The sequence below is a fragment of the Podarcis filfolensis genome (assembly GCF_964270895.1).
Source record: "Podarcis filfolensis genome assembly, chromosome: 3".
NCBI classification, from domain to species: Eukaryota; Metazoa; Chordata; class Lepidosauria; order Squamata; family Lacertidae; genus Podarcis; species Podarcis filfolensis.
Window position 1 is genome coordinate 83135342 of NC_139606.1, and position 19210 is coordinate 83154551.

Consider the following 19210-nt stretch of genomic DNA (forward strand, 5'->3'; position numbering starts at 1 on the left):
GTCAATGGTGTGTGACGCTCATCTCGCTTTCAGGCCAAGGGACTCAGCGTTTGTCCACAGACAGCTTTCTGGGTCATGTGGCCAGCATGACTAAACCACTTCTGGTGCAACGGAACACTGTGACGGAAACCAGAGCGCATGGAAACGGCATTTACATTCCCCACCGCAGCGGTGCCTATTTCTCTACTTGCATTGGTGTGCTTTGGATCTGCTAGGTCGCCAGGACTGGGACAGAGCAACGGGAGCTCACCCTGTTGCGGGGATTCGAGCCACTGACCTTCTGATTGGCAAGCCCAAGAGGCTCAGTGGTTTAGACCACAGTGCCACCTGTGTCCCACCGGCATGGGAGTAAAAACCACCAGGAAAGGAGCAAAGTGGCTGTAAACTCCATCCCAGGAGCCCCTCTGTTTGCATGGTCTCAGCAAGCCATACATGTCATTAGGTGAACCAGTGCAGAATATCTAATTTACCACAAAGAAATTCTAAGCTACAGTTCTAGAATTAAAGACAAATGTTTCCAGACTATGTATGCACCATGCATTTAAAGAATATGACTTCCCCAACAGAGCTAGAATTCCCAGCACTCTTAATGAACTGCAGTTTTTAAGATTGGGGGGGGCGGAGAATAATCCTGTGTGTACAAAGGGTAGGTGCTCTTTGGGTTTCAGTTTACTGATGTTTAATTTAGAACAGGCATCCCCAAACTCGGCCCTCCAGATGTTTTGGTACTACAACTCCCATCATCCCTGACCACTGGTTCTTTTAGCTAGGGATGATGGGAGTCGTAGTCCCAAAACATCTGGAGGGCCGAGTTTGGGGATGCCTGATTTAGAAGTTACATTCTGCCAGTGCCGGGCCTGGGGTTGTGAGCCCAGATCTGTCTGAGTGATAAATGCAAGAAGAACCACAAACTCCACAAACACTTCCCTTTGTACTCACTCTCTTCTCATGGCCAAAAAAAAAAGCCTATTGAAAAAATAGAAAATGTCTCCAAGAGGAGTGATGAGAGCCAGCAAACTGCACTTACAATTTTGATATTCTGCATGCGCACTCCAGGCGCTCTCGGTGTATTCTGCCTTCCCAAGTGAGCTTGGCCTGCCGTGACTTTCCTGTTTCTTTTTATATCACACATTAGTTGCTGCTCGGTGATCACTGCAGCTGCAGGTTCCTGACCCAGAAGGGCTTGAAATTATTATGTATGCTTTTTCTTGGCAGTCAAAGCCATTCTCCACACCGTCTGTAAATGTTACCAAAAATAATGCAAACACAGATTCAGGATGAGAATTTGGGAAGGGAATTGCAGTAATGCAATTAAGGAAACACAGACTGATGCCATCAAGAATGCACTTAATTCAACAAAATGTCCATTGGTTTGTTTGTTTTTTACCACCAGACTATTTGCAACTCATTGTCTGAAATACCTCTGCTAAGAAATATTCGTTTTGGTACACATTATGGTTTCTCCGGCTTGCAAATGGAACCCAAAGGTTGGCAACCTTTGTAGAATACAAGCTGTGTACGGATGAACTAAGTTATAGTTCAGAGAGCTGTATATGCAGCTTATTTGTAATCAATGAGACAACTCTGGTTTTAATGGTGTAACTGCTGTCTACGCAGATGGACGTGTTCAGAATGGAGCATGTAATGTTATTCAATCCAATCAATCAATGATTTTATTTGCATGCCTCCTTTCCCAAAGTTAAAACCATGTTCAAGGCCGCTTATAGCATATTAAAAATTATGTACAGTGGTACCTCGGGTTACATACGCTTCAGGTTACAGATGCTTCAGGTTACAGACTCCGCTAACCCAGAAATAGTGCTTCAGGTTAGGAACTTTGCTTCAGGATGAGAACAGAAATCATGCTCCGGCGGTGTGGCGGCAGCAGGAGGCCCCATTAGCTAAAGTAGTGCTTCAGGTTAAGAACAGTTTCAGGTTAAGTACGGACCTCCGGAACGAATTAAGTACTTAACATGAGGTATCACTGTAATTACAAGCATAAGAAAAGTAGTCAAACAATAAATAAAACATCAAAAAGTATGCAAGTAAACTGAACTATTTCCACATAAATCATAAGATTTAAAATAAAGATACAAAAAAAGAAAAAGAAAAAGAAAAATCAATAGCAGCAGCAACGCCTGCAACAAAACCCCCTAAACCAGGGGGGGGGCAACCTAAGACCTGGGGGCTGGATGCAGCCCAATTGCCTTCTCAACCCGGCCCACGGACGGTCCACGAATCAGCGTGTTTTTACTTGAGTAGAATGTGTCCTTTTATTTAAAATGCGTCTCTGGGTTATTTGTGGGGCCTGCCTGGTGTTTTTACATGAGTAGAGTGTGGGTTTTTATTTAAAATGCATCTCTGGATTATTTGTGAGGCGTAGGAATTTATTCATTTCCCCCCCCCCCAAAAAAAAAATAGTCTGGCCCACCACATGGTCTGAGGGACGGTGGACCAGTTCACTGCTGAAAAAGTTTGCTGACCCCTGCCCTAAACAATATCCCAGCCCAAAAGTCTGTTCAGCAGCCTGTTCAGCTTTTGTTGCTCCATCATGCAGAAGAAAATAGTGTACTTCTCTTGGGCTATACTGAGCAATGATGCCTGCCCCAATCTGAGCCTAGGCTGCTATGACTCTGGACAGAAGCCAGGGAGAAGAGACTGGGGTGAAGAAGGAGAAGGAGAAGGAGAAAGAGAAGAAAAGACAGAGAGTGAGAACGCAACTTGAAAAAAAGAGACAATGCATGTATTTTTGTAAACTAAGAAATATGTAATAAAAATATATTTTTTAAAAATAATTGTTGATCTATTCAGCAGGTCTTCATCACACTTGTTCTTTCTGCAGTTTGATCAGGTTCTTAACCTATGATCCCTAGCTCGTGTCTGACTCACCAAAAGCTGTCATCACAGCCCTTGCTCATGCCATCACCCAGAGATGACTCATATGTGGGCCAGTCATTATGGATGAAAGGTGGGGGGTGGGGGTGGGACCAACAGCCCAACTTCCACACTACTGAGGGACATTTACACATTCCATTCAATGAGTGTATGATCTGTGTATCTTCGTGCACAAATAGCTGTGCTGTACACTGTTATTCACATGTACTGTTGAACAAGTGTTCAGTTTTTGTATCTGTGCATACAACAGCTGAGCTGTACAAGTGTACATAAACACGTGTACATATGTACAGGCATCTTGTATCTGTGTTCAGTAGATCATGTGAAAGAAACCTCTGCAATTCATGCTCAAACAGAGCAGGGGCAGGAGCACATGAAGCAGAGTAGGGGCTGGCATCATGTCTCCAGGCAAGCACTGAGCATAGACACATCTGATAAGGAACCTCTACATGGGAGCAGCTGTTTGCATATAGGGGCTGCACAACATTGGGACACCTAGTTGTTTGCACCCCGATCATGGGGAGATCTTTCACACCACACCTGTAGGGTGGTGTCCTTTTCAGGTGTCCTTATCAGAGGCCGGGCTAGGCCAGGGCCATGGTGTTGAAGGGTGAGGTCAAGAATACAGGGGCACCTTAAGGAGCATCTCCATCCTCATTGTTCAGCCTGGACATTGAGGTCCAGCTCCAAAGGCCTTCTGGTGAGAAGTGAGGTTGCAGGCAGAGGACCTTCTTAGCAGTGGCACCTGCCCCGTGGAATGCCTTTCCATCAAATATCAAAGATTAACAATTATATGACCTTCCATAGACATCTGAAGGCAGCCCTGTATCAGGAAGCTTTCAATGTCTGATGTTTTGCTCTGTTCTTTTATATTCTTTTGGAAGCTGCCCAGGGTGGCTGGGGCAACCAGTCAGATGGGTATTATTATTATTATTATTTAATAATAATAATAATAATAATAATAATAATAATAATAATAATATGTGCCCTACATCCAAGTAATGCTAATGTGTGACTACAGCTCTTGGCTGACTGTGACCAGAGAGCACCACACTGCAGGGGTCGCCACAACAATGTTGTGGAACAAATAGCAAGAAACAGGGGGCGCCGAATTGTAGCGTTGCACAGCCACTGCTGTGATCCTTATGTTCATGTAAGGCTGCAGTTCTAACCCCACTTACCAGGGGAGGAAGCCTCACTAAATTCAGTACAGCTTACTTCTGAGTAGACGTGGTTAGGCTCGAACCATAGGCCATATAAATGCTATTATCAAGTGTGGCTCTGACAGTTACTTGCTCTGTGCAAGAGCCCAGCCACGTTTCCAACATGTTTTTGATAAAGAACTCCTAAGTCACCGGGGGAAAGCACTGAGAGTAAATGGGTTCTATTGCTTGTTTTGCTGCAGATGGGAATGTTTTTAAAATAGCCACACAGTTTGAGAGGATTTCCTCCTGATGACATCAGGCAGCATCACTGGCTGATATCCTGTGCAAAGTCTCTTCCCCACCCCCTGCATCCCTTAGCAGTTGTTAGATATGTTTGACTAAAGGACAAGGGAGGGTGGAGGTGCTCTGAAAGCCACATGAGTCTAAACCTGAATGGAAGTTGTGTCGATGATTTCCCCTCTTCTGACACTCCATCACTCCAGGCCCAGATTTCTTATGGGACTCTCCTCAGATTGGACAAGTAAATGCCCCCCTCAAAGCAGGACAGATTCATTTATTTAACGTTTTCACTTTAAAATTATTTTTATTGACTATCTCAAAGGACACTTAACAACAGAAGAAAATTAAATATCAAAAGGCAGTCACACCATCTGCAGGTAACAGGAAACAGGTAAGCAGATAGCTAGGTGGAGAATAGAAGCTGTGTTAAGTAAATGCTAAAAGTTTTTGCTTCTTCTTAAAAAAATTGTAGACTATTCTGCAGTTGATCTGTGTACAATGTAATCAGAAATATGAGTCCCCCCTCCCTCCCCAAAAAAGTAAAGCAATCTGGCTCTTGTGTTTCAGTGTCTTTGCTGTCAATAAAGGAAATAAAATATTGCGACTCTCCATGCAACCATCAGCCTTAGGGGGGGAAACCTCTCATTGGTACCAAAAGGATTTCACTCACACACACCCCAACCAGTGCTAACTGCCATGTTGTGAGGTGGGTATTTTTACCAAAATTGCAGCTGGGGAGGGAATACTTAAACCTCCTTGAAAAGCGTGCTGCCAATACAACTCCTCAGCACCTGGCATTTGATTTTTTAAAATCCCAAATCTGATTGCTAATCACACTACAGTGGTACCTCAGGTTACGGACGCTTTAGGTTACAGACACTTCAGGTTACAGACTCCACTAACCCAGAAATAGTACCTCGGGTTAAGAACTTTACCTCAGGATGAGAACAGAAATTGCATGCTGGTGGTGTGGCGGCAGTGGGAGGCCCCATTAGCTAAAGTGGTACCTCAGGTTAAGAACAGTTTCAGGTTAAGAACGGACCTCTGGAACGAATTAAGTTCTTAACCAGAGGTACCACTGTATTGACGTAATATGTAGCCAGCCTTTATTAGAAGGAAGAAGGAGCAACTGCTATCTCACTACACAAAAAATGGGCTATGGTGTAGGTTGGCCATGTGTCTCGTTTCACAGAGGACAGCCCTCTATTTGAAGGGTGGCCCAGTCCAATAACAGATTAAAGATAAAGAACCATAATAAGGGAGAAAGGGGGCCTTGACGTTGCATATCAACGGCCATGCCATGGAGAGCTGACCGAGCAGACACACAAATCATGAGTAGTCGCACTCATTCCCACTAATTATTATTTCTAAATATGCATCCTAAAAAATAAATGAGCATATGCAAATGTTATGAGTAGCTGCACATAATGGGCATCATAAGCATTGCAAAACTTAACATCTATCCTATTTTTCTTTACTTCTTTCTGCTTGGCAAGAAACCTTTGCACTGAGATCAGTGCTAGAGACGGACTCAGATAATTGCTGGCTTTTACCATTTTAAGGAAGAGCAAATTGGCTGCTCTGTTCCTGTATATACTGTATAGCCTTTGCTGCAACTTAAGATCTTTTTGCACAATCTATCCTGATTAAGTTTGCGTAACATCCCCCACATCCTATTTTAAGGCTATCATAATCTATAAGCATTGGCTTTTTAACTTGCCTTTCTTTCTCCCTTCCATGCCATTTTAATTTATATTTTAATACTTAGCATCTGCTGGGTTAAGAATTTTGCTTAATTGTTTGTGGTCATTTGGTTAGACCTAAATAAGTATATTGTCCAATTGTTAGTTTTTATTTTTGTTTTTCCTAATGGGACATGGCTACCTCCAATTTTTCTCAAGTTTTTTTTTTGTTTGTTTCTTCTTTTACTGCATCCCCTTTCTTATTTTTCAGGCCAGGGAGAAATCCCTTATCTATAACCCACCCACCCAGTTTTCCTGGTTATCTTATCAGGAGTGGAGTCACCCTGAGCTAAACCTAGGGAGGCCAAGTGGAAAAGCAGACAAGGATCCTGCCATGGGTGTAGCCAGAATTTTTGTTAGTGGGGGCAGGCCTTTTGTTAAGGTGGGGGAGAACCTCAGTTTGTGATGTATTTTTGTTGAATTTTATTGATTTGGGGGTAGCAGCTCTCCCTGCCTGCCTGCCCTTGGCTATGCCCATGGATCCTGTACCTTTAAGAGTTGCATAGAGGGGGGGGGGGAATCAGCAGCTGTGGCTTTTATAAGCCAGCCATATGTCCTCAGAAACTTGCTTGCAGGGGTGCTGGTGAGAAGACATTTGGACAAGAGAAGAAGTAGAAGAGAACACAATCCTGTAGATCAGAGGCTGAAGCGTGAAGGTGCATCCAGGTGGGTAGCTCCCAGCTAATACAATCCAATTATTGGTCTTCCTGTTGCCATGTTTGTGGTAGCCATTGATTGAATAAGGCTATCAGTGACCATTAACCATGATGCCTATGCACCCCTTCAATGTTGGAGTGTAGGCAATCCGTCTTTGAATACTAGTCACTGGAACTTCCAAGTGGGGAGAGCGCTATTGCACTCTGATACTGCTTGTGGGCTTTCTGTAGGCATCTGGTTATTAAAGCAGGATGTTAGACTAGATGGGCCTTTGACTTGATCTACGTAGGGCTCTTCTTTTGTTCTTAATTGCAATGGACTTCTCACACTTTGTGTATACAAACTTTTGGGTTTCATCCACATTGGTTTTTAAGGCTTTGGACCAATGGTTCCACACTGTGCAGTCTGCTGAAATGTCTAAATCAGAATTAATCAGTGGGGGAAATGTATATGTTTCAGCTGCCTAAGCAGTGGGCCTGACCCCAATTCTCCCTTCCCCTTTAGATGTTAAAATGGAAACACAAAAAGGGGGAGCTGCATATTCACATCTCTGATCTGTGCTTGCAAGTGCTTTTGGGAAATGGCACTGTGCCATATAAAGTTGCTATCTCTGCATGTGCAGAATCGGATATCGGATTCTGTGGCTAGAAGAATCGGACAAATTGGGCATTGCTGAGCAACGCTGTAAGCCCTGCTGCTTAACTGGTTATGTTGGTGTTAATGGTTGTCTAGATGACCTAGAGACCATCTAGTTGTGAGTCCTGCAAGTGCTGGCCTTGGCTGGCTTCCTGGTCCATTTCCACCTGGCCTGTCCTCAGTAGACAGACCCCTAACTGACTCCAGTGACAAAAGGCTGCTGTTGCATGGGCCTACAATGTTTTTCATACCTGTAGGGCAGTCCCAAATGTTGTTTTTGTTATCTTGCTAGTGTGGATTTTAAATACTACATTGAATATACTGATAGGTTTATTTTAATTAAAGTTGTTATACTGTAGTTATTTCTTTCACTTATTGGCACCCACTTTGAGCCTATCTTGGAAAAGCAGCATATAAATAACTTGGATGAAAATTGGAAGCTCCGCGCAAAACCTATGAATGTTGTTTTGGTTGTGTAAAATACAAGCGTGTAATATGAGTTGTTTGGAACTTTCATGTCATATTATGGCCAGCCTGGGGGAGGTCTCTCCTCAGCTTGTCCTGCATTTCCTGCCTGCCTTTGCTGCTGCTATAGGTTGTGCTAGGGAAGCCCTATTAATAGTACAAGAAGAGGAAAAAGCTCTTTGGAGGCAGGAAAACCAAGTCAGGAAAGAATAGGAGGAAGTGTGGCTGCCATTTCGCCAAACAATTTGGAAGGCATTGAGCCTCCAAACTTGCAAGCTTTGCCATTGTTGCAGAGAATGTGATCTGAGCACAATTCCTTTGTTTGTCCTTCAGAAATATTCAAAAGAGGGCCTTGAATGAGAAGGGTGATGGAATGAAGAAGAAACCCCTTAGCTGTTCAACGTTATAGAGAGCAGAAAGGAGGAGAAACTGGTCAGACACGAGAAAGATCTCCACATCAATTACACGTACACAGAGGTAAGTGTCCGCATCTGCATTTCAGAGTGAGTTTGTTTGTTGGCTTAACAGAGAGATGCAAGTAACTCTAAGGTCTGGATAACTAATTACTAAATAAGGTCACTGTTTTAGATTTCAGTATACCTTTTTTATAGAGGAAGAGAGATTGTAGAAGGGTAATTGCTCTTGGTTACAGTCAAGCCTAAACATCATTAAAAAATTAGGTGTGTTGTAAGACCATTGTTGTGTATCTCACAATAACTACAGAAATATTATCAACACAGGTCAATTAATTTTAGAGTGAGAGGGCCCATTTAATTGTTTATAACCATAAATCAATGAATAACATTGGTCAGCCAATAGCTGCTCCTGTGAAAGAATCACACGTCATCTGCAATGAGGAAAGCATCTACTGTTCTTCTGAAAGGCACTGGTGCCTCTAAAACAACAACATATCTACTCCAGCTCTCTTTTAATTTGTGATGCATGGCCCTGGTAAGTCAATGATTTGTCCCTGTTTTACTTCTTGGTGTTGATTTTTTGGGGGTCATCAGTGGTTCACTGTCTACCCCCCAGCCCAACTGCTCTAGATTTCTTCATTTTACAGTTCCATCCTGAGATCTCTAGGAGTGCTTCATTTTTCACCATGGCTACCTCAGAATAAAATCCCTGAGATTATGCAGACCTACTCAGGAGCAAATCCTGCTGACATTAGTGTGCTACAGACTGTGCAGGGATAGGGAACCTTTTTTCAGCCTGAAGGCTGGATTCCTATCTGGGCAACTTTATGGTGGTTGGTGAGGTAAGAGGCAAATGTGAGTGGAACAAATGTAAATTTTACCTGTGTACAGTGGTTTAGTTTTACTCACACTTACTTGCTCATCTCTATCCTCCATCCAGGCAAGCAAGAAGAGGCATTATCAGGTTTCAAAGACAAAATATTTGGGGTATGGAGCAGAGCCAGTGAGGGATGCAGCCTGGGAAGAGGGTTTCTTGTGAGGAGAGATTTCTGAGGACCTGATAGAGAGACCTGGAAAGCCACATTCAGCCCCCAGGCCACCCCTCCGCTACACACACAGAACAGGAGTCCACCAATTAGTTCTCAGAGAGCAGGGAAATAACTTCTATTTCCCCAAGCCATACAACTAGAAAAAAGCTATCTCAAATAAGTCACGACCCCTTTCAGTAGTTCTGAAGCTAGAGAGGAAAGGAAGCATTTTTAAAAGCCAGGAAAAACAAGGAGGAAGTAAACAGGAAGGAATGGACAGAAGAAATTAGCAACTTTAGGAGGTGTCTGGTGCTACATAAAATGTGGTGACCCATCTCTGGCATGCAGAATGGTCCTTACCAGGCAGCCCTTTAACAAGATAGCTCATCTGTTTTCATTCTTATTCTTCTTGTTAGGCTTCGTATTCTCTGTTTAATCACGATGCACTTTTGGGTGGAGGTTTGCTTTCCCCTCTGAGAAACCATCTCTTGACGTTGAAGGTAGGAAAATTATTTCATATTACTAGGTACTCATTAAAAAGAGAGAGACACACACACACAAACTGGAGCTCTGCTATCCAGCTGTAATGTCATAATTTAAAGGTGTGTTTTTTTCACCTCAGGTTTTGTACGATCACATGATGGTTGCTGTGGCGTCTAGTAGCAAAAATGAGTGTGTATGAATGGGAAATGAGGTCATCTGGTATATTGTAAGAACTGGTGGTAGGGCATAGGCAGGGAAGCCTGCTGTAGGTGGAGCCAGAGCCACTGATTGTAAGCGATATAATAATAGCTGGGAGGTTTTGGAAAGCCCACTGACGAGGCATGAAAGTGAAATCCTTCCCCTGTTGTTTGTTCTCAGCATCTGGAGTTCAGAAGCAGACTATTCTGAACATGGATGCCTCATTTATCCAACATGGATTATAACCAGTGCCAGAGCTACCTCAATACATTGTCAGGCAATGTTTCATAGCTAAAGGAAGATCAGGCCAATTGCAGCCTCACGTGCCATTCTCTCAGGCAGGTTTCCGAAGAAGAAAAAATGAGGCTTTTTAATGGAAACCAGCATGCACACATATTGGCCAGGACCGAAAGAACCACATCAGTTCCATATGCTCAAGGCATTTGTTTGGGTTAGTAGCTCTTAAACAGCAGCTCCCTGAGTTGCACGGCAAGGTTTTGAAACCGAGAGGTGCTTAAAAGCCCTTAAGATATGGTAGCAGTTCTGTCATTCAAAGTGAATGAGGTGGGGGTTTTTTTAGAAAAAAAGAGGAGAAAAGGAAGAAACTCACTAGAGAGGCTCCAGCTCTTGGCTGCATCTCAGACAGCTCTTTGGATCCCAGCCTGTGAGTTTCAGCTGACAGCAAAGTAGAACTGTTTGGTTTCTTCATTCCATATGCGTATCTCGTCTTGTGCCTGACTAGGAGGTAGTCTCATGACTTTAAAGAGGGGATTACATAGGGAGTTGAACAATAAAAAGATTCAGTGCCATCCCCATGCTATGGCAAACGTTATGACTATTTGCCATTTTTTACTGAATCATGTGACTAATGGGTTTTGCTAAAGTAGCAGATGATGTATTTTTACACACACACACACACACACACACACACACACTTACTTTGATGAGTTTTGGACTTACTGTTATACTGTTAGACATTAGTTGCCTGTTGCAATATATGCCTGATGGCAGATAAAGAACGGGAAATATGGGTGCTACTCTGACCTGTCCTAGTGGGATATTGGCCTGCTTGAAGTCTGCTGTTGTCAAGGCAACGCTTTGGGAATTAGCCTTCTGTCCTGACCTTTGTCAGTGGAAAGCTGAGGCCAAGGTATAGGATGGTGATGCTTTCGAATGGGCTGGTCCTGTGAGGTTCTGAGCTGTGAGTACAGTAAGGCCTCAGGCCGCCTGGCCTCTGGCCCCTTCAGGATGACTTAGGCCTGAGGTTGAATTATGAGCTAATTTTAGGTTGGAAGTCTTGTAATGAAATGATGAGGATATTGTTTTTAACCTGACTTGGTTTTAGGTAACTTCACTTATTTATTACCGTTGAATCCTGTTTTTCCTTTGAAAACTTGCACAAGTGCTCTCAGGATGGCTATGCACTGATACGAAAGTCACCGTAGGAAAGTACTTGTTCATTTTCCTGCTAATATAAATACGCCAACATTTATTCAAGCCCTGTAATCGTAGGGCATTTTTAGAGTCAATGTACTATTCCTAAATGTCTTACTAATTTATGTGTATAGCACATATAGTGCCCTAAGCCACTAAGTGTTAATTATGGCATTGGTAACAGAAACAGCATACAGCAAACAGCATCTGAGCCTGGAGGATAGTAGCCACCTTTGATAGACACCTCCATAAATTTGCCTAATGCCCTTTAAACTCAGCTAAGCTAGTGGTCATCACCATGGCTTGTTCCACATATTAATTACTCCCTGTGTGAAAAAGTCATTTCGTTCATTCATCCTGAATATTCTGTCAAATCGGTTTCGTTTTATCAACCTGAGAGGGAGGGGAAAGACCCTGATCTACTTTCTATACCCATGTGTTCTTTTAGAAGCCTCTATCTTGTCTTTTTTATTGTAGCAGGTCCTTGTAGGGGATTTGCTCCTGCCTTTTGGCTATTTTAGATACCTTTTCCTGCACCTTTTGCAGTGCTACAATATCATTTTTGAGACAGCACTAACTACCCCTGCCCTGGTCTCTCAGGAGGAAAAAGGTCCTTTTATGCTGTAGCTGGCAACAGTAATACATAGATTAGCAAGTTCAGAAACGGCAAAAGGGCTTAATGTGAAAGGAAATAAACATGTTTATCTTTAAGAGTGGTGGAAAAGATTTCTTGGCTGTATCCATACATAAATGTCTCATGACAATAGATTATGAATTGGACTGGGAATGGGAGCAAGGCGGGAATAAAAGACCCTTTCTTCTAACGGTCTGACATTGTTTATGTGGAATTTTAATCATGCTACACTTGATGAACTGTGGGACCCACCTGACTTAGGAAATGACATGAGCTCTTTTTCCATGTTGGTTGAGCAGACTAGTAATATATTAAACCTCTTTTCCACTTAAACGCCAAGGACTTACACTGCATGGTGTGGTTAGAAAATCCCTCCAGTTGTGGATCGAATCAGCTGGGTGCTTGCCTGTCACAAGACTGCAGAGGCTGTGGTGGTGTATGTATGTGTTTACATGTTACTTTGTAATGCTGGGCTGTCTCGTGCAATATGGCTGTGACATGGGTGCTTGTGGAAAGGCCTTAGTGGGGCAGTGATTCCATGCAGGAGCATCCATGAGCACTCCATATCATCCAGTCCTCATCACCATAAAAGTCTAGGGACAGGAGGAGAAGCCACATGGGAGGGCCCCTTTTAACACTCATTTTTTTGTTTTTTGTTTTCAAAGTTTGTCTTTCATAACTTGGATATATTCAACATTAAGGGACGCGGGTGGCGCTGTGGGTTAAACCACAGAGCCTAGGGCTTGCTGATCAGAAGGTCGGTGGTTTGAATCCCCGCGACGGGGTGAGCTCCCGTTGTTCAGTCCCTGCTGCTGCCAACCTAGCAGTTCGAAAGCATGTCAGTTGCAAGTAGATAAATAGGTACTGCTCCGGCGGGAAGGTAAACGGCGTTTCCGTGTGCTCCTCTGGTTTGCCAGAAGCAGCTCAGTCATGCTGGCCACATGACCTGGAAGCTGTATGCTGCCTCCTTCAGCCAGTGAAGCGAGATGAGCACCAAAACCCCAGAGTCGTCCACGACTGGACCTAACGGTCAGGGGTCCCTTTACCTTTATATTCAACATTGCACTGCAAAATCAGTGTTAAAAATCTTTGTTATAGTTAGTGTTTATATAGCACAATAACCAGAGAAAGAAAGGCTCCTGGGGAATAATTGCATGTAGCCTGAAGCCCACCTAAAGGACACTCCAGATTATTCATATTGGGAGTCGATTCACATGAAATAAATTGCTATGCAGAGCCTCTGCTGTATTTTTTAAAAACCTTGGATTGTATCTGTTGCATTTCGTAACAGTACGTAAATATATTCAAAGGCCCTTTTTGCATCAGGTGATGGTGGTGATGGCAATAATTATTAATAATAATGGAATATAGTAGTCTCAGGAAGCTTTCTCGTGGCAACCCCATTGCGAACATCAGTCCTAACTTAAGTGCCTATGCAGTTTGGCCCACCAGCCTGATCCTTTTCTGCACCCCTAGTCAGGGTCGAATTTAGGTTTGATGAGGCTCTAAGCTACTGAAGGTAATGGGGCGCTTTATATGTCCAGATGTCCTTTGTCAACAACAAATTGCTGTTTTTTGTGTTCAATATATGCTATATAGTAATTTATGAACCTAAATTGCTGTATGTAGGTTTTATTTTAGTTTTTTTTTATCTTATATTTTGGAAATGTACATCCAGTTGTTCTTTTCCTTTAATTTTTTGGGGGGGCCCCCAAGAGAGTGGGGCCCTAAGCTATAGCTTGTTTAGCTTATACATAAATCTGGCACTGTCCCTAGTCTATGACCTGACCGGTTAGACATATTGGTGACTGCAGCAGACTGCAAGCATGGACTTCCAAGAATGAAAGCTCTCTGAAAGAACACAATCCTGCTGGAGATTTCAAGACTTTCAGCATTCACTTACTGTATTTTTCGCTTTATAGGACGCACTTTTTCCCCTCCAAAAATTAAGGGGAAATGTGTATGCATCCTATAGAGCGAATGCAGGCTTCTTCGCTTCAGCGATAGCAACGCGAGGCCTCCAAAGCGCAGAGGGAGTGCTCCCTCCGCACTCCGGAGGCTTTGCGTTGCTTTCGCTGAAGCCTGGAGAGCGAGAGGGGTCGGTGCGCACTGACCCCTCTCACTCTCCAGGCTTCAGGGATAGCCGCCTGAAGCCTGTGGAGCGCAGCACGAGTTCCCACTGCGCTCCGCAGGCTTCGGGTTTCTTTCGCTGAAGCCGGGAGAGTCTTGCTCTCCCAGCTTCAGCAAAAGGAACCCGATAACAACTCTCTCCTGGCTTCAGCATAGAGGGAGAGCTGCGCAGCGCCCCTTCAGCCAAGCGGGAAGAGAAATGGAAGGGCTCCATTTCTCCTGCCGCTTCGCTGAAGGGGTGATGAGCAGAGACGGGAAGAATTTTACCCTTGTTCTCTCCCTCTAAAACAAGGTGCATCCTATGGTCCGGTGCGTCATATAGAGTGAAAAATACGGTAAATCTGGGTATGTGGAAGAGCAATAGAGCAAAGGAAACCTCTGGGTCTTAGCTTATACTTCTTGATGAGCAAACAACTGAGATTTATTTTTAGGTCTCACATTATCCTTTAACATTGCATCTTCACACTGTTGTAATCTGCTCCGGAACCTCATGGTGAAGGACAGATAAGAAAACATAATAATAATAATAATAATAATAATAATAATAATAATAATAGAACAATAAATTCCCCAAAGTGGTAAATGGGGAAAAGGCATGTGAAGCCCTTGGCCATCCCCAAGAGTTAAAGCCTTTGTTTTGTTGAATTCAGACTTTATCACCAGACCCTGCATATGATGGTGGCAGACATTTCATGCTGCCTGAGTTTACTGCCCCAGGGCTGCCATATCTGCAGAAAGTTTTACTTTCCATCATGTCCTCCAGATGCCTTTAAGCTCAGCCACTTAATGTGAGAGCTGCTGATTTATTTATAGCTGGCATCTTAATCACACTTGGATATTTTTAAAACGTCCTGCCTGGTGATACTGGAGCTGCTTTCATTAACTCTATTTCCATCAAAGCCCTATTGCGTGATGTATGGACCAGTGAGGTAGATCAGCCAATCTGGCAGCAGCTTTTCTTTTGAGCTAATATAATTATAAAAAAGAGTAAACAAACAAGAATGCTATTGGGTGAGAGTAGAGCACAAGGACCAAGTTTTTTAAAAAGGCACACTCCTTAAGGACAGTTTCTGGGTTAACAACAATGTGCACTTCGGTTGCAGGACTCATGGTGGATGAGTTCATGGTAACCCAAACATACATTAACCTCCCAAAAAAGCCCCTTTTGACGGTTGATGGACCTCCAAAATAACTGGGAAAGGGCCCTCCTGAGGAGAGGACATAACTGCTTTTTTGCATTGGGTTTGGATCTTAAAGTACTGTAAATCTTCACAGCACATTGTTCAGGGCAGAGCCAGCTCTAGATCTGAAGGGGCCCTGGGCAATATGTCCGTTTGTGGAGGGGCTTCACCTGTCTGTCCATGGGCTGTGGTGGGCTCATTTGACTGTGGTTGCAGTGCTCCAAGCAGTGGTGGGTAGCTGGGTCTAGCCGCCCTGTTAACTTCTCATGACACCAGTGGCGTAGCGTGGGTTGTCAGCACCCGGGGCAAGGCAAGTAATTTGCGCCCCCTAACCCGTGGATTTGCGCCCCCTAACCCATGGATTTGCCCTAACCCCAGATGTTGCGCCCGGTGCGGCCGGCCCCCCCTGCACCCCCCACGCTACGCCACTGCATGACACCCCAGAGCAATGCTTGCTCAGGGGGCATTGTGGGGAAATTAAAAGGGTGGCCAGATCCAGCTGCCTGGTGCTGCTGATGGAGCCACGTCTCATACCCCACCCCAAGGGGCAGGCATCAGCTGGATCTGCCAGGTTTGGGGGCCCTGGTAGTTACCCAAGGGTGCCAAGTGAAAATGCCAGCTCTGGTTTAAGAAGCCCCCTTATCTTTCAGAGAAGACAGAGGAGAAAATGGAACATTTTTATTCCATGAATTTCTTAGGATCCAAGCCAGCATCTTTATAGCATTCTTTAATATAGCCCACATATATAGGACTTTGTGGGGAAATGTCAAGGGGAGCAGTTTTTCCTCAAGTAACCTCCTGAGACTCTCTAGTGCCATCCACTTCAGCTAAAAGTGCTAAAAGACTGAGATGGCTGTAAGCACTTTAAAGGGGTGCTAGTTTTCAGATATCTCTGGATGGGAGGAGAGGTGCGATTTCAGGAAAGGAAAGGTTTGTCAAGGTCCAAGGCCCACTCAGTCAAGGTTAAGCTGCAAGAAACCAGAGTATTTTAAGAACATTTCTAGCATTTCCCTCTTATTTACCCTGCATCATAAAAGCAGTAACTCAAAACATTTGATCTCCCCTTATTATCCTTCAAGGCTAAGAAATTAATGTGCTCAACACGCACAGTTTATATATAATCCCATGTATCTAATGAGTGTCTCTTTAAGAGACATGCCTGGTCAGTAATAGAAACTCCTTTCTCTGGGTGTGGTTCCCTCCATAGCTTATAGCTGGGCCCTAAGGCTAACCTATGTAGTGAGTCCCAGCTGCTCTGCCAAGGTGTTGATTTGTTGTTCACAAATAAAAACAGCTCTTGAGGTTTTCCTGACTTCTGCTGCTTTTTGGCTCTAGGGCAGACCCAGAGCAAGGTTTCCAAACACAGTGAGTACCCTTCCCAGACCCACAAGGTACTACAATGTATAGTGCTCATTGCTGGTCAGGTTAGCCAGAGGAAATAGGTATTCCAGTAATCGCATGGATGAAGCAATTGTACAAAGAAGTCTCATTGCAAAGTTCCCTTTTAAGAACATAGTTTAATTATGTAAGCTTGAGTAGCCTTAGGCTTGTAAGGAATGTATATAATTCTTACCAGGTGGTGTCTAGCCTAAACAGATACCTTCAAGAAATAGGCAGGAAAAAATAGGGTCAGCAGAACATAATACAGCGTTAGAGCCAGAGATGACAACATCACAAATTAGAATCATAGAATCATAGAATCATAGAATCATAGAGTTGGAAGAGACCACAAGGGCCATCGAGTCCAACCCCCTGCCAAGCAGGAAACACCATCAGAGCACTCCTGACATATGGTTGTCAAGCCTCTGCTTAAAGACCTCCAAAGAAGGAGACTCCACCACACTCCTTGGCAGCAAGTTCCACTGTCGAACAGCTCTTACTGTCAGGAAGTTCTTCCTAATGTTTAGGTGGAATCTTCTTTCTTGTAGTTTGGAACCATTGCTCCGTGTCCGCTTCTCTGGAGCAGCAGAAAACAACCTTTCTCCCTCCTCTATGTGACATCCTTTTATATATTTGAACATGGCTATCATATCACCCCTTAACCTCCTCTTCTCCAGGCTAAACATGCCCAGCTCCCTTAGCCGTTCCTCATAAGGCATCGTTTCCAGGCCTTTGACCATTTTGGTTGCCCTCCTCTGGACACGTTCCAGTTTGTCAATGTCCTTCTTGAACTGTGGTGCCCAGAACTGGACACAGTACTCCAGGTGAGGTCTGACCAGAGCAGAATACAGTGGCACTATTACTTCCCTTGATCTAGATGCTATACTCCTATTGATGCAGCCCAGAATTGCATTGGCTTTTTTAGCTGCCGCGTCACACTGTTGGCTCATGTCAAGTTTGTGGTCAACCAAGACTCCTAGATCCTTTTCACATGTAGTGCTCTCAAGCCAGGTGTCACCCATCTTGTATTTGTGCCTCTCATTTTTTTTGCCCAAGTGCAATACTTTACATTTCTCCCTGTTAAAATTCATCTTGTTTGTTTTGGCCCAGTTCTCTAATCTGTCAAGGTCGTTTTGAAGTGTGATCCTGTCCTCTGGGGTGTTAGCCACCCCTCCCAGTTTGGTGTCATCTGCAAATTTGATCAGGATGCCCTTGAGTCCATCATCCAAGTCGTTGATAAAGATGTTGAATAAGACCGGGCCCAAGACAGAACCCTGTGGCACCCCACTAGTCACTCTTCTCCAGGATGAAGAGGAACCATTGATGAGCACCCTTTGGGTTCGGTCAGTCAGCCAGTTACAAATCCACTGAGTGGTAGCATAGTCAAGACCGCAAAAAACGAGATCAGGTTAGTCTGACATGACTTATTTTTCAGAAATCCATGCTGACTATTGGTGATCACAGCATTCCTTTCTAGGTGCTCACAGACTGTTTGCTTAATGATCTGCTCCAGAATCTTCCCTGGTATTGATGTCAGACTGACTGGGCGGTAATTATTTGGGTCCTCTCTTTTCCCCTTTTTGAAAATAGGGACAACATTTGCCCTCCTCCAGTCTGCCGGGACTTCGCCTGTTCTCCAGGAATTCTCAAAGATTACTGCCAGTGGTTCTGAAATCACATCTGCCAGTTCTTTTAATACTCTTGGATGCAGTTCATCTGGCCCTGGAGACTTGAATACATCTAGACTAGCCAAGTATTCTTGTACTATCTCCTTAGTTATTCTGGGCTGTGTTTCCTCTGCTGAATCATTTGCTCCAAATTCTTCAGGTCGGGCATTGTTTTCTTTATCGGAGAAGACTGAGGCAAAGAAGGCATTGAGGAGTTCAGCCCTTTCTGTGTCCCCTGTTTGCATTTCACCATCTTCTCCTCTGAGTGACCCCACTGTTTCTTTGTTCTTCCTTTTGCTACGAACATACCCATAAAAGCCTTTTTTGTTGCTTTTAACCTCTCTAGCAAGCCTGAGTTCATTCTGTGCTTTAGCTTTTCTGACTTTGTGTCTACACGTGCTGGCTATTTGTTTGAATTCCTCTTTGGTGGTTTCCCCCCTTTTCCATTTTTTGTACACATCCTTTTTTAATCTTAACTCAGTTAAAAGTTCTTTAGATAGCCACCCTGGCTTCTTTAGGCACCTTCCATGTTTCCGTCTCATTGGTATTGCCTGAAGTTGTGCTTTTACTATCTCCCTCTTAACAAACTCCCAGCCATCATGAACTCCCTTTCCTTTTAGTATTACTGTCCATGGGATCTCACCAAGCACTTCCCTAAGTTTTATGAAGTCGGCTTTCTTAAAGTCGAGAAATTGAGTCCTAGTATGCTTGGCTGCTCCTTTCCGCTGTATAGTAAACTTCAGAAGAGCATGATCACTCGCGCCTAATGATCCTTCCACTTCTACCCCACTAACCAGGTCATCAACATTGGTTAGGACC

General features: G+C 43.9%; 1 protein-coding gene across 3 annotated transcripts in view; it reads left to right on the forward strand.

Moving 5' to 3' along the window:
* The first annotated feature begins 6442 nt into the window (after positions 1-6442).
* RASGRP3 (RAS guanyl releasing protein 3) overlaps positions 6443-19210 on the forward strand; it is a 49074-nt gene continuing 36306 nt past the window's right edge. The window contains exons 1-3 of one of the 3 annotated variants that reach the window (XM_083604297.1): positions 6613-6748; positions 8174-8317; positions 9701-9784. The gene's annotated coding sequence lies outside the window, so the exon portion shown is untranslated. Of the gene's footprint in view, positions 6749-8173; positions 8318-9700; positions 9785-16553; positions 16710-19210 lie in introns of those variants that run through there. The other 2 variants (XM_083604298.1, XM_083604299.1) reach the window with 2 other exon arrangements.